General features: G+C 51.6%; 1 long non-coding RNA gene across 1 annotated transcript in view; it reads right to left on the reverse strand.

Annotated features, from left to right (window-relative positions):
* The window catches only part of LOC121856360, a 33179-nt gene extending 24631 nt beyond the window's left edge, over positions 1-8548 (reverse strand). The window contains exon 1 of the long non-coding RNA XR_006086957.1: positions 8398-8548. This is a non-coding gene — a long non-coding RNA (uncharacterized LOC121856360). The remainder of the gene's footprint in view (positions 1-8397) is intronic.
* Positions 8549-16472: the final 7924 nt, after the last annotated feature.

The following is a 16472-nucleotide window of genomic DNA, read 5'->3' on the forward strand; positions in this document are numbered from 1 at the left end:
ATGACTTCCGTGCCCACACAGTTTCTCCCGCCTCTTGTGTAGTCATAATTAAGTGTCGGAAGTATCTCAAAAGCTTATTATAATTAACGATATGTGCGGCCCTTTGGTGTGCCTTTTATCCACATTTCTCAGCCAATACTTCAAGTACCACCTCGACCATCTCACCCTCGACCATCCTCACTTTTCGACTGTCTGCCTCGACCATCTCAACCTCGACTGTCTCACCCTCGACCATCTCACCCTTGACCATCTCACCTTCGACCGTCTCACCCTCGACCGTCTCACCTCGACCATCTACCCACCTCGACCGTCTCACTCCTCGACCATCTCACCCTCGACCATCTCACCCTCGACCGTCTTTACCTCGACCATCTCACCTCGACCGTCTCACCTCGACCGTCTCACCTCGACCATCCTCACCTCGACCGTCTCACCTCGACCATCTCACCTCGACCATCTCACCTTCGACTGTCTCACCCTCGACCGTCTCACTCTGACCATCTCACCCTCGACCGTCTCACTCGACCATCTCCACCTCGACCATCTCACCCTCGACCGTCTCCACCCTCGACCGTCTTCACTCCTCGACTGTCTCACCCTCGACCGCTCCTGCCCTCGACCATCTCACCCTCGACCTCATTCACTTTCATCTCGCCTCGACCGTCTCACCTCGACCATCTCAATCCTCGACCATTCACCCTGACCGTCTTCACCTGACTGTCTCACCCTCGACTGTCTCACATCTCGACCGTCTTAACCTCGACCATCTCTACCTCGACCATCTCGCCTCGACTGTCTCGCTCCCTCGACCATCTCACCCTCGACCATCTCACCTCGACCGTCTCGCCTCGACCATCTCACCTCGACCGTCTCACCTCGACCGTCTCACCCTCGACTGTCTCTACCTCGACCATCTCGCCTCGACCATCTCACCCTCGACCGTCTCACCTCGACCGTCTCACCTCGACTGTCTCCTCGACCATCTCTCACCTCGACCGTCTCACCTCGACCGTCTCACCTCGACCGTCTCACTCGACCGTCTCACCTCGACCATCTCTCCTCGACTGTCTCAACCTCGACCATCTCACCTCGACCATCTTACCTTGACCGTCTCACCCTCGACCATTCACCTCGACCGTCTCACCTCGACCATCTCATACCTCGACTGTCTCACCCTCGACCGTCTCACCTCGACCATCTCACCTCGACCATTCACTCGACCGTCTTGCCTCGACCATCTCACCTGACTGTTCACCCTCGACTGTCTCACCTCTCGACCGTTCACCTCGACCATCTCGCCTCGACCATCTACCTCGACTGTCTTCACCTCGACCGTCTCACCTCGACCATCTTCACCCTCGACCGTCTCACCTCGACTGTCTCATCCTCGACCATCTCACCTCGACCATCTCACCTCGACCGTCTCCACCCTCGACTGTCTCACCTCGACCGTCTCAATTCACCACTCGACCGTCTCACCTCGACCGTCTCAACCTCGACTGTCTTAACCTCGACTCCCACCTCGACCGTCTTCACCTCGACTGTCTCACCTCGACCGTCTCACCTTCGACCTCTCAATCTCGACTGTCTCAACTCGACTGTTCAACCTCGACTGTCTCCACCTCGACATCTTCACCTCGACGTCTACCCTCGACTGTTCCTCGACTGTCTCACCTCGACTGTCTCACTCGACTGTTTCATCTCGACTGTCTCTACCCTCGACTGTCTCAATCTCGACCGTCTCTACCCTCGACTGTCTCAACTCGACCGTCTCACCCTCGACTGTCTCTCTTCGACCGTCTCACCTCGACTGTCTCAACCTCGACCGTCTCACCTCGACCGTCTCACCCTCGACCGTCTCACCTCGACTGTCTCACTCGACCGTCTCACCCTCGACCGTTCCACCTCGACCGTCTCCACCTCGACCGTCTCCACCTCGACCATCTCACCCTCGACCGTCTCACCTCGACTGTCTCTCACCCTCGACCGTCTCACCTCGACCGTCTCACCTCGACCGTCTCACCCTCGACCGTCTACCCTCGACCGTCTCTCATCTCGACCGCTCCCCACCTCGACCGTCCCACCTCGACCGTCTCTACCCTCGACTGTCTCACCTCGACCATCTCACCCTCGACCGTCTCACCCTCGACCATCTCACCTCGACCGTCTCACCCTCGACCGTCTCACCTCGACCATCTCACCTCGACCATCTCACCTCGACCATCTCACCTCGACTGTCTCACCTCGACCATCTCACCCTCGACTGTTCACCCTCGACTGTCTCTACCCTCGACCGTCTCTACCTCGACTGTCTCACCTCGACCATCTCACCTCGACCATCTCATCCTCGAACCGTCTTGCCCTTCGACCATCTCACCCTCGACCGTCTCTACCTCGACCGTCTCACTCGACTGTCTCTCACCTCGACCATCTCACCCTCGACCATCTCACCTCGACCATCTCCTCGACCGTCTGCCCTCGACCATTCAATCCTCGACCTGTCTCCACCCTCGACCGTCTCACCTCGACCGTCTCACCTCGACCATCTCGCCCTCGACCATCTTCATTCTCGACTGTCTCACCTCGACCGTCTCTACCTCGACTGTCTCACCTCGACCATCTCACTCGACCGTCTCACCTCGACCATTCTACCCTCGACCGTCTCACCCTCGACTGTCTCACCTCGACCGTCTCACCTCGACTGATCTCACCCTCGACCATCTTGCCCTCGACTGTCTCACCTCGACTAGCTCACATACATTCCACTCGACCGTCTCACTCGACCATCTCACTCGACTGTCTCACCTCGACCATCTCAACCCTCGACTGTCTCACACCTCGACTGTCTTTACCTCGACCATCTCCACCTCGACCATCTCAACCTCGACCGTCTTTGCCCTCGACCATCTCCACTTTCGACTGTTCCCCACCTCGACTGTCTCACACCTCGACCGTCTCACCCTCGACCATCTCTACCCTCGACCATCCTCACCTCGACTGTCTTCACCTCGACCGTCTCACCCTCGACCATCTCACCCTCGACCGTCTCACCCTCGACCGTCTCCATTCTCGACCATCTCACCTCGACCGTCTCACCCTCGACCGTCTCACCCTCGACCATCTTCACCTCGACCGTCTCCCCTCGACCGATCTCACACCTCGACCGTCTCCACCCTCGACCATCTTCACCCTCGACCGTCTCCATTCTCGACCGTCTCACCCTCGACTGTCCTTCACCTCGACCATCTCACCCCTCGACCGTCTCACCTCGACCGTCTCCACCTCGACCATCTCACCTCGACTGTCTCTACCTCGACCGTCTCACACCTCGACCGTCTCACCTCGACCGTCTCACCTCGACCATCTCACCCTCGACCGTCTCACCTCGACCGTCCTCACTCTCGACTGTCTCACCCTGACTGTCTCCCCACCCTCGACCGTCTCACCTCGACCGTCTCACACCTCGACCGTCTCTCACCTCGACCGTCTCACCTCGACCGTCTCACCTCGACCGTCTCACCTCGACCATCTCACCCTCGACCGTCTCACCCTCGACTGTCCTCACCCTCGACCGTCTCACCCTCGACCGTCTCACCCTGACGTCTCACCTCGACCGTCTCAACCTCGACCATCTACCCTCGACCGTCTCACCTCGACCATCTCACCTCGACTGTCTCACCCTCGACCGTCTCAATTCTCGACCGTCTCTACCTCGACCGTCTCACCTCGACCGTCTCACCCTCGACCGTCTCAACCTCGACCATCTCACCCTCGACCGTCTCACCTCGACCGTCTTACCTCGACTGTCTCACCTCGACCGTCTCACCTCGACCGTCTCACACTCGACCATCTCACCTCGACTGTCTCACCCTCGACTGTCTCACCCTCGACCGTCTCACCCTCGACCATCTCATTCCTCGACCGTCTCAACCTCGACTATCTCACCTCGACCGTCTCACCTCGACTGTCTCTAACCCTCGACCGTCTCACCTCGACCGTCTCACCTCGACCATCTCACCCTCGACTGTCTCACCCTCGACCATCTCACCCTCGACTGTCTTCACCTCGACTGTCTCACCTCGACCATCTCCACCTCGACCATCTCACCCTCGACCATCTCACCTCGACCGTCTCACCCTCGACCATCTCACCCTCGACCGTCTCTCACCTCGACCGTCTCCACCTCTCACTTCTCACCCTCGACCGTCTCACCTCGACCGTCTCACCTCGACCATCTCACTCGACCATCTCACCTCGACTCGTCTCGACCGTCTCACCTCGACCATCTCACCTCGACTGTCTCACCTCGACCGTCTCACCTCGACCGTCCTCACCCTCGACCATCTCACCCTCGACCATCTCACCTCGACCGTCTCACCCTCGACCATCTCACCTCGACCGTCTCACTGACCGCCCCACCTCGACCGTCTCACCCTCGACCATCTCACCTCGACCATCTCACCCGATCTCACCCTCGACCATCTCACCTCGACCATCTCACCTCGACTGTCTCACCCTGACCGTCTCACCTCGACCGTCTCACCTCGACCGTCCCCACCCTCGACCGTCTCACCCTCGACCATCTCACCCTCGACCATCTCACCCTCGGTCGTCTCACCCTCGACCATCTCACCCCCGACCGTCTCACCCTCGACCGTCTCACCCTCGACCGTCTCACCCTCGACCATCTCACCCTCGACCGTCCTACCCTCGACCATCTCAACCTCGACCGTCTCACACCCTCGACTGTCCACCTCGACCGTCTCACCTCGACCATCTCACCCTCGACCGTCTCACCCTCGACCATCCCACCTCGACCATCTCACCCTCGACCGTCTCACCTCGACGCCTCATTCACCATCTCACCTCGACCGTCTCACCCTCGACCATCTCACCCTCGACCGTCTCACCTCGACCATCTTCACCTCGACCGTCTCACCTCGACCGTCTCACCCTCGACCGTCTCACTCGACTGTCCCCACCTCGACCGTCTCTCCCCTCGACCGTCTCACCCTCGACCATCTCACTGACCGTCCTCCTCGACCGTCTCACCTCGACCGTCTCACCTCGACCGTCTCACCCCGACCATCTCACCCTCGACCATCTCACCCTCGACCGTCTCACCTCGACCATCTCACCCTCGACCGTCTCACCTCGACCGTCTCACCTCGACCGTCTCACCTCGACCGTCTCACCCTCGACCATCTCACCTCGACCATCTCTACCTCGACCATCTCACCCCTCGACCGTCTCACCCTCGACCACTCACCTCGACCGTCTCACTGACCGTTCACCTCGACCGTTCACCTCGACCGTCTCACCCTCGACCGTCTCACCCTCGACCGTCTCCCCCTCGACCGTCTCACCCCGACCGTCTCACCCTCGACCATCTCACCTCGACCATCTACCTCGACCGTCTCACCCTCGACTGTCTCACCCTCGACCGTCTCACCCTCGACCGCTCTCACCTCGACCGTCTCGCCCTCGACCATCTCGCCCTCGACCGTCTCACCCTCGAGTGGGTATATGACATGACGTATTTTGTTATTTTTATGAGTTTTGTTATTATTTACTTTTGTTTCATTTTTTCTTTGTTTATATTTGGCTATTTTTTTTGTCTTTGTTCGCCTTTAATGACTAACTGAGGGTGACTTCCCCCCTTGAGGGATATTTTGTTTTATTTTATTTATAGAGAAATAAGGGATAGAGAGAGACAGGGATAGAGAGAATTGGGGTAGACAGATAGGTAAAAGTGGAGGACTAGCCTCTCTCTCACACGCAGGTATGACTAATATTCCGACATTGTGACGTTAATTGCCTCATTATATTGTTAGGACTGGGGTGTAATGGTGAGTGTGGGGGTCTATAGCCATCAGTCGTTATCCTTAGTCTGTTGGTGTGCTGATTTCATTCCTTCCTTCCGTCTGATTGTTTGTTTGTATGTCCTTCTGTTCGTCTGTCTGTCCCTCTGTCATCCTCTCTGCCTTTCTGTTCTTCTATCTGTCCTATCCTTCCTTCCTTCCTTCCTTCCTTCCTTCCTTCCTTATTATTATTATCCCAGCCTCCTACCTGAAACTGCTTACACTGAGAGGCTAAACTTGGCATATTCTGAAGCAAAGGTAAAGATGGGGTTAATCCAGCTTACGTCTTATGACCTGAGAGAGAGAGAGAGAGAGAGAGAGAGAGAGAGAGAGAGAGAGAGAGAGAGAGAGCAAATTAGGTCAAGGAGCTCTGTGGCAGCGAAGTTATAACTCAGCTTAGATGGATCTGATGGTGGATTGGATCTCGAGATGAATTGTGAGGGATCTGATTGGCTGTTTCAGGAGATCTGAGGCGTTTTAAGGGGATTTGATTGGCTTTTAAAGAATTGATTGGTTTTAAAGGGATTTAATTGGTTTTCAAGGAGATCGGATTCGTTCTTATGGGGCACGTGAACTACTGCTAAGAGGATCCAACCCCCAGTGGTTATTAATGGAGGTTCAACGTCACTCTGGCGGGCTTCAACACACACCTAGTAGGATTAGCTGGCGAAATCCTGACCTAGTATTTACGTTCTTCAAAAAGGTCCCGGATTCAGTCGGATTCTCACGGTGATATCGCTCCGTTTTTCTTGGATTTTATGATGATTTCTATATGGAAGATGATTGTTGTTTTTTTAATAATTTAGATGTTTAGTGTGTTTTTATAGGTAGTTTATATAGAATTTAGTCTTTATATGCTTTTCGTGTTATTGATGTCAAGGGTGTAAGGTTAATTTAGGTTAGGTTAGTTTCAGGTCAGGTCAGGTCCCCATACCTACCAATCCCTTACCTACATTCCCTCACCTACCACTCTCTCTCTCTCTCTCTAAGCACGAACACAAAGGGGAATTCCGGCTTACCAAGGACAAACATAACTGACAGAGGTAACTTAAACACCACAGGGATATCAAGGACACGTACACCAAGGGAAATACTTCAACGACTCAGGAATCAAGAACACGGACCGTAGTGGGGGGGGGGGATACGTCAGCGCCACAGGGTTATCAAGGACACGCTAGAGTAATATCAAGAACACGGACCATAGGGGGTGAGATATGTCAACGTCACAGTAATAAATATCAAGGACACGTACGTAAGGATATCAAGAACACGTACCATAGATATCTTAACGCCACAGGAATAAATATCAAGGACACGTACGTAAGGATATCAAGGACACGTAGAGTATTCCTTCGCCGTGACAGTTCAGAGATGCAAAAATGTCGAATTCGTTTTATTGGCTACATTGATTGCATTTTTAGTTCCTTCTCTGTGCGAGTGAAGGAAGGGTTGGTGAATTGGTGTGTCTGTCTTCCTGCTCTCCTTCCTTCCTTCCTTCCTTACGTCCTTCCCTCCTTCTTTCCTTCCCAACGTCCTTCCTTCCTTTCTTCCTTCTGTGACTCTCTGATGAAGCAAGTTCTTTTCATTGGTAATTCTTGTCTTCGTAGTGATGACGCGTAAGTTTGTGGCAGTAGGTGTAGTCTGTCTGCATCTGTCTGTCTGTCTGTCTGTTTGGTCGGGTCTGTCTGGTAAGATGTCTATCTGTCTGACTGGCTGTCTAACGAGATATCTGTCAGTTTGTTGGACTTTTGGCTGTCTGTGGAGATGCCTGTGTGACTGTCTGATAGGATGTCTGTCTATCTGTCTGGCTGGCTGTCTAACGGGATATCTGTCAGTCTGACTTTTGGCTGTCTGACGAGATGTCTATCTGTCTGTGTCTGTCTGTCTAGCTTTAGGTTGTCTGACGGGATGTTTGTCTATCATTCTGGCTGGCTGTCTAACAAGATATCTGTCGGGCTTTTTGGCTGTCTGGCGGGATGGTAGTATATCTGTCTGTCTGTCTGTCTGTCTGGCTGGCTGGCTGGGTAGCAAGAGGAAGCAGCGTGGCCGAAACTACACAAGACCGCCTTCATTTCCTTAACCACAAGGCCAGGTACCCACTCACAGCTGGGTGGACTGAGGGCGCCCTATACGTGACCCCCCAACGACCCTTAGAGCAGGAGATGAACGCACTATCCACTCGAGGGAGGGTTTCAACATCCAGGGAAGAGGGGGAAGGGGGGTTTAACATCCAGGGAAGAGGGGAAGGTTTAACATCCAGGGAAGGGGAAGGGGCTTTAACATCCAGGGAAGAGGGAGAAGGGGTTTAACATCCAGGGAAGAGGGGAAGGGGGCTAACATCCAGGAAGAGGGGAAGGGGTTTAACATCCAGGGGAGTAGGGGGATGGTGTTCAACATTCAGGGAGAGGGAGGTTCAGCATTCAGGAGAAATGGAGGGGTTTCAACATCCTGGGAGAAAAGGAAGAAGGGTTCAACATCTAGGGGGAGAAACAGGGAAGTGTTCTACAGAGAAAGAGAGAGAGAGAGAGAGACCTACCTCCGCTTGTTACCCGTGTATTAAAGGAGCCTCGTTAGGGCACTGATCCAAGTCGTCAACGGTGAAGAAACTCGACCAGTGAGTAGCGTCCTCCTGTTGACTCCGGGTGTCTTACTGACTGTCCCGTGTGTTGGTCTGGGTCGTGGCCTGGGAAGATTATGGCCCCCCTCCTCCTCCTCCTCCCTCCTCCTCCCTCCCTCCCTCCCTCCTCTCTTCCTCCTCCTGCTCCTCCTCTTCGTCTACCTCCTCCTTCCCTTCTTGTCCTCTTCTTTGTTTCCCCTTCTCTGCCTCGTCTTCCTCCCTCTTCCTCATCGTCTAAATCTTCCTTCGCCTCCTTCAAGTGTCGTAGTCAGGTAAACCCACCCAACCCAACCCTAACCCAACCCCACCTCACCCCCACCGCACCCAGACCCCACCCCACCCCACCCCACCCCACCCCAACCCCACCCCACCCCAGACCCCACCCCAGACCCCACCCCACCCTAGACCCCACCCCACCCCACCCTAACCCACCTCTTATTCCTATTGGGTGTTGACAGGTTATTACAAGGGTGAAAGTTGAAACTGTCACCTAATTAGTTTTCCTTCCCCTCTCACCTATATACCTGTCGTTGGTATACGTGTATTTTGGAGGTGTATATCCAGTTATGTATATTTGGGGTATATCTAGGTGTGTGTATTAGGGTATGTATATTTTGGTGTATATATCTAAGTATGTATTAAATTTTGGTATATATGTAGGTTTATATGTTATATTGATACAGTTAATTGCTTATATCCTCTTAATTTTTCGTTCATTTCTCACAATTGATCATAGATAAGAGTCTACATTGTAATATATTGAACAAGACTTCCTTATATTTTCCTTCGTTTGTCATAATTAACGATTAGATTAATATTGTTCTTGACAGTAATAGGAACATTATGAACATAAAAATTTCGTGGTAGAAGTTACGGATCTTAGTCGACAAAGTAACATAATGAACAAATAACATTATGAACAAAGTAACATTATGAACAAGATTTTTTCGTTCACTTGTCAGAAGTTATGGATCTTAGTCGACAAAGTAACATAAATGAACAAGTAACATTATGAACAAGTAACATTATGAACAAAGTAACATTATGAACAAGTAACATTATGAACAAGCTACTTTTTAATTTCTCATTTGTCAGAAGTGATGACGTGTATTCGTATAATCATGTGAAGGTGTGGTTAAGCTACCTGGGTGGTGGTGGTGGTGGTGTGAGAGTGACAGCTCTAAGTGGGAAAGTTCTCCCGGTGCCTGGAGACGCTGTGTGTAACTACGTCTGTCTCCTAGTGATGGTTGGAGGCTGTGTGTAACTACGTCTGTCTCCTAGTGATGGTTGGAGGCTGTGTGTAACTACGTCTGTCTCCTAATGATGGTTGGAGGCTGTGTGACTACTTCTGTCTCTAGTGATGGTTGGAGGCTGTGTGTAACTACGTCTGTCTCCTAGTGATGGTTGGAGGCTGTGTAACTACGTCTGTCTCCTAGTTGTGGTTGGAGGCTGTGTGTAACTACGTCTGTCTCCTAGTGATGGTTGGAAGCTGAGGTAACTACGTCTGTCTCCTAGTGATGGTTGAGGCTGTGTGTAACTACGTCTGTCTCCTAGTGATGGTTGGAGGCTGTGTGTAACTACGTCTGTCTCCTAGTGATGGTTGGAGGCTGTGTGTAACTACGTCTGTCTCCTAGTGATGGTTGAGGCTGAGTAACTACGTCTGTCTCAGTGATGGTTGGAGGCTGTGTAACTACGTCTGTCTCCTAGTGATGGTGAGCTGTGTGAACTACGTCTGTCTCCTAGTGATGGTTTGAAGCGAGGTAACTACGTCTGTCTCTAGTGATGGTTGAGGCTGTGTGTAATCACGTCTGTCTCCTAGTGATGGTTGAGGCGTGTGTAACCAGTCTGTCTCCTAGTGATGGTTGAGGTGAACTACGTCTCCCTAGTGATGGTTGAGGCTGTGTGTGACTACGTCTGTCTCCTAGTGATGGTTGGAAGCTGAGTGTAACTACGTCTGTCTCTAGTGATGGTTGGAGGCTGTGTAACTACGTCTGTCTCCTAGTGATGGTTGAGGCTGTCTGTTCCTAGTGATGGTTGAGGCTGTGTGTAACTACGTCTGTCTCCTGTGGAGGCTAACTACTGTCCTAGTGATGGTTGGAGGCTGAGGTAACTACGTCTGTCTCCTAGTGATGGTTGGAGGCTGTGTAACTACGTCTGTCTCCTAGTGATGTTGGAGGCTGTGTAACTACGTCTGTCTCCTAGTGATGGTTGGAGGCTGTGTGTAACTACGTCTGTCTCCTAGTGATGGTTGAGCTGTAACTACGTCTGTCTCCTAGTGATGGTTGGAAGCTGAGTGTAACTACGTCTGTCTCCTAGTGATGGTTGAGGCTGTGTAACTACGTCTGTCTCCTAGTGATGGTTGAGGCTGTGTGTAACTACGTCTGTCTCCTAGTGATGGTTGGAGGCTGTGTGTAACTACGTCTGTCTCCTAGTGATGGTTGGAAGCTGAGTGTAACTACGTCTGTCTCCTAGTGATGGTTGGAGGCTGTGTGTAACTACGTCTGTCTCTAGTGATGGTTGGAAGCTGAGTGTAACTACGTCTGTCTCCCTAGTGATGGTTGGAGGCTGTGTGTAACTACGTCTGTCTCTAGTGATGGTTGGAAGCTGAGTGTAACTACGTCTGTCTCTAGTGATGGTTGGAGGCTGTAACATGTCTTCCCTAGTGATGGTTGGAAGCTGAGTAACTACGTCTGTCTCCTAGTGATGGTTGGAGGCTGTGTGTAACTACGTCTGTCTCTAGTGATGGTTGGAGGCTGTGTAACTACGTCTGTCTCCTAGTGATGGTTGAGGCTGTGTGTAACTACGTCTGTCTCGCATGGTTGGAGGCTGTGTGTAACTACGTCTGTCTCCTAGTGATGGTTGAGGCTGTATGTAATCACGTCTGTCTCTAATGATGGTTGGGAGGTTGTGTGTAACTACGTCTGTCTCCTAATGATGGTTGGAGGCTGTGTAACTACGTCTGTCTCCTAACGATGGTTGGAGGCTGTGTGTAACTACGTCTGTCTCCTAGTGATGGTTGGAGGCTGTATAACTACGTCTGTCTCTAATGATGGTTGAGGCTGTGTAATACGTCTGTCTCCTAATGATGTTGAGGTTGTGTAACTACGTCTGCTCCTAAATGGTTGGAGGTTGTGTAACTACGTCTGTCTCCTAGTGATGGTTGGAGGCTGTGTGTAACTACGTCTGTCTCCTAATGATGGTTGGAGGCTGTGTGTAACTACGTCTGTCTCCTAGTGATGGTTGAGGTTGTGTAACTACGTCTGTCTCCTAGTGATGGTTGGAGGCTGTGTGTAACTACGTCTGTCTCTAGTGATGGTTGAGGCTGAACTACGTCTGCTCCTAGTGATGGTTGGAGGTTGTGTGTAACTCCGTCTGTCTCCTAGTGATGGTTGGAGGTTGTGTGTAACTACGTCTGTCTCTAATGATGGTTGAGGCTGTGTGTAACTACGTCTGTCTCCTGTGATGGTTGGAGGTTGTAACTACGTCTGTCTCTAGTGATGGTTGGAGTTGTGTAACTCTGCCTGTCTCCTAGTGATGGTTGGAGGTTGTGTGTAACTACGTCTGTCTCCTAATGATGGTTGGAGGCTGTGTGTAACTACGTCTGTCCCTAACGATGGTTGGAGGCTGTGTGTAACTCCGTCTGTCTCTAGTGATGGTTGGAGGTTGCAAACGTCTGTCTCTAATGATGGAGGCTGTGTAACTACGTCTGTCTCCTATGATGGTTGGAGGCTGTGTGTAACTACGTCTGTCTCCTAACGATGGTTGAGGCTGTGTGTAACTACGTCTGTCTCCTAGTGATGGTTGGAGGTTGTGTAACTACGTCTGTCTCCTAGTGATGGTTGGAGGCTGTGTGTAACTACGTCTGTCTCCTAACGATGGTTGGAGGCTGTGTGTAACTACGTCTGTCTCCTAGTGATGGTTGGAGGCTGTGTGTAACTACGTCTGTCTCCTAACGATGGTTGGAGGCTGTGTGTAACACGTCTGTCTCTAGTGATGGTTGGAGGCTGTGTAACTACGTCTGTCTCCTAATGATGTGAGGTTGTAACTACGTCTGTCTCCTAGTGATGGTTGAGGCTGTGTGTAACTACGTCTGTCTCCTAATGATGGTTGGAGGCTGTTAACTACGTCTGTCTCCTAGTGATGGTTGGAGGCTGAACTACGTCTGTCTCCTAGTGATGGTTGGAGGCTGTGTGTAACTACGTCTGTCTCCTAATGATGGTTGGAGGCTGTGTGTAACTACGTCTGTCTCCTAGTGATGGTTGGAGGCTGTGTAACTACGTCTGTCTCTAACGATGGTTGAGGCTGTGTAACTACGTCTGTCTCTAGTGATGGTTGGGGCTGTGTACTACGTCTGTCTCCAACGATGGTTGGAGGCTGTGTGTAACCGTCTGTCTCCTAGTGATGGTTGGAGGCTGTGTGTAACTACGTCTGTCTCCTAACGATGGTTGGAGGCTGTGTGTAACTACGTCTGTCTCCTAGTGATGGTTGGAGGTTTAATTCGATTTTAGGTTTAATATCTTACCAAGGGTTTAATTCGGTTTTGGTTTTAACTTATTAAACGGTTTAGGTTCGTTTAGGTCTTGGTTTTAACATGGTGTTTTATTTGGCCTCTACTCCTGAAGGGGGTTTAACTAGTCCTAACACTTTCAAGGGATTAAACCAGACCTTAATCCTGGTGGGTTAGTTTAGGTTAGGTCTTGGTTTTAACATCTCAACATGGTGTTTTAAACCAGACCTTATTCCTGGCGGGTCTTGAGATGGTCTTGGCGTCTACGAGGGCTTAAAAAAAACCTAAAGCCGATTTCAACTTAGGACGGATCCTCAGCCGGGTTTTTGAGCTCCTTAAGCCCTACCATTTGTCTTGTCTCTACCACGGCTTTTAAGATTATCTACCCCTCCCCTTTACTACCCTCCTTACTACCCCTCCCCTTTACTTCCTCTCCTCCCCCTCCCATCTTCTTACTTCCTGTTCCATCCCTTCCAAACTCGTCCCTATTTCTCTTCCTTCCCTCCTCTTTCTTTTTCTCACTCCTCCTCCCTTCCTTCCCACTTACTTCCCTTTACTTTCCCCACTGCCAATCATCTGCCAGGGTCTCAGGGCGTCTTAAATCCTTCCGGGTACTCTCAGGTTATCCCAGGTCCTCTTAGGGTGTCCCAGGTCCTCTCAGGATGTCTCAGGATGTCTCGGTTACTCTAGGGTGTCTCAGCTCCTCTCAGGGTGGTGGGTCAAGATGGCTTCCCTCAAGGCAGTTTTTGTGGGAGTTGTGTGGGTGGGGAGGTGAGTGTGGGAGAGGTGGGGTGCTAGAGTGGGGTGGTGGGTTGGGGTGGGATGCTGATGGGGAGGAGGAGGTGGTGGGAGGTGAGTGTGGGAGGTGGGGTGCTGGAGTGGGAGGGAGTGTGTGGGAGAGGGTGGGGTGCTGGGGTGGGGAGGAGAGGAGAGGTGGGTGGGGAGGTGAGTGGAGAGAGGTGGGGTGCGGGGTGGGGAGGTGAGTGGGAGAGGGGTGCTGGGTGGGAGGTGAGTGTGGGAGAGGTGGTGCTGGGGTGGGAGGAGGGGAGGTGGGATGCTAGAGTGGGAGGTGAGGGGAGATGTGGGGTGCTGAGTGGGGAGGTGAGTGTGGGAGGTGGGGTGCTGGGGTGGGGAGGTGAGGGAGAGGTGGGATGCTAGAGTGGGGAGGTGAGTGTGGGAGAGGTGCTGGAGTGGGGAGGAGGGGGGTGCTGGGTGGGGAGGTATGTGGGAGAGGTGGGGTGCTGGGTGGGGAGGTGAGTGTGGGAGAGGTGGGGTGCTGGAGTGGGGAGGGAGTGGGAGAGGTGGGGTGCTGGTGGGGAGGAGTGGGGAGAGGTGGGTGCTGGGTGGAGAGGTGGGGTGCTGGAGTGGGGAGGTGAGTGTGGGAGAGGTGGGGTGCTGAGTGGGGAGGAGGGGGAGGTGGCTGTTGGGGTGGGAGGTGAGTGTGAGAGGTGGGGTGCTGAGTGGGGAGGTGAGTGGGAGAGGTGTTGGAGTGGGGAGGTGAGGTGGGAGAGGTGGTGCTGGATTGTGGTGTGATTTCCGTTGGGTATGAAATGCACTCTCCCTCTCTCTGGGACTAATTGAGACTTGCTCTATATTGAGAGCTGTCTTTATCTCACGCTCCCAGGGCTTGATGTCTCAGATAGTCTCATTTGAGCTGGGAGTCGCGCTTTATCTCGGGAATCTTATCTCAGCTCTCAGGGGCTATGATGCGACTCTCGCTCGGTTCGGAACCTTTCTACTTGTCTTGGCTCACTCCCAGGCTTTAGCTTATCCCCGCCCCTGCCCCACCACGCCCCACCCCGCCACGCCCCACCCCACCCCAACTTGCCCTGTCTTCCTTCTAGTCCTTACCCATCCACCTGTCCCATCCCCCTACTCCCTCCCTTCCCCGTCCTGTCTACCCCTCCTCATCCATCCCCACCCACCTTGTCTTCCTTTTCCCCTCTCTCTCCCCCATATCCTCCTCCTGCACTTCACCTTTCCCCACCACCTCGTTCCCCTTCCTTCCTTCCTTCTTCCTTCCACCTCATCCCCTTTAACCACCTCCCCTCCCCACCATTGTCCCCCGTCTGTCTGTTAAGTGAACGTAACTAGTTTAGATAAGTCCCGCCTAAGTTTGATGCCATATTACTAACTTATAATTGTGTTATAGGATAATTTGCAGGTTATTTTCTAGTTATTTTTGTTATTTTCTTGATTTTTAGGTTTTTTCTTGTTATTTTAGTTTTTCAGATTATTTTCTTATTTTTTGGCCATTTCTTTTTATGGGATAATTTTTAGGTAATATTTTTGTTATTTGGAGGTTATTTTCTTGTTATTTTTTGTGATACATATTAAGGTTATTTATTATTTTATGTGATGGAGGATAATTTTGACGCCATTTTCTTGTTATTTTTATAAAGGATAACTTTAAGACAATATCAGCTTAAATGAGTCTGGGTGAATTGAAAGATCCTTTGAGAATCTACCATACTGTTTCACCTTATGTTAGTGGAGGAAATTAACGTACGGGTCTTTGTGTTTATGGCGTAAGCGAGTTAAAGGTGTTCTTACATCCCTTAATTGGTGTAGGGGAGGAAAGGAAAGGGAAGGAGAGACGAGACTAGAAAATACAGGAGGGAGGATGAAGAAGAAGAAGAGAGAGAGAGAATGATAACTTAATGAGACGGGAGATGAGAGCGAGCAAGAGGAGAGAGAGGAGAGAGAGAGGGGTAGACTGAATGAGAGAGAGAGAGAGAGAGAGAGAGAGAGAGAGAGGTACTTATATTATGGCCGCTACTATCGTCAAGGGACACACCCCATAAGCCACCTTTATTCGGTTACGTTGAGGGAGATGAAACTTGGTGAGAGAGGGGTGGGAGGAGAGAGGGGGAGGAGAAGAGAGAGAGGGGTGAGGGAGGAGAGAGGGGGCGAGGAGAAGAGAGAGAGGGGGGTGAGGAGAGAGAAGGAATAAGGAATTAGAGAGGGAAGAATGAGTGAGAAAGGGGGAAAAGAGAGAAGAAAGAAGTAATGAGAGAGAGAGATAGAGGAAAGAATGAAGGAATGAGAAAGTAAATTTTGGAGAGAGAGAGAGAGGTCTTGGAAGCATAAATATGGCATCACGGTAACTTATGTGGGTCTCGTTATATCAAAGTGACCGTTGTAGTGAGGTCATTGAAAGGTGATGGACCAATTATTGAAAGTGTTGAGGACAGACCAACCTTTTAATCTCGTGTTCATTGTATCTGGGTGGTCGTTATATCCAGGTGATCATTATACCTCAGTGGTCGTAATATCCAAGTGATCATTATACCTCAGTGGTCGTAATGCAAAGGCGATCATCGTATCAAATTTGGTCTTTATATTCAGGTAATCATTATATCAAGCTGGTCATTATACGAAGGTAGTCACTGAAGACATTGTATTAGTAGGAAGAGTAAACGGAAGGTGTAGGAAGAGAACAGACAGAGAGAGTAACAGACAGGTAGAAGAGTAAGACAGGTAGGGA

Source organism: Homarus americanus, unplaced genomic scaffold, assembly GCF_018991925.1.
Source record: "Homarus americanus isolate GMGI-L3 unplaced genomic scaffold, GMGI_Hamer_2.0 scaffold48220, whole genome shotgun sequence".
NCBI classification, from domain to species: domain Eukaryota; kingdom Metazoa; phylum Arthropoda; class Malacostraca; order Decapoda; family Nephropidae; genus Homarus; species Homarus americanus.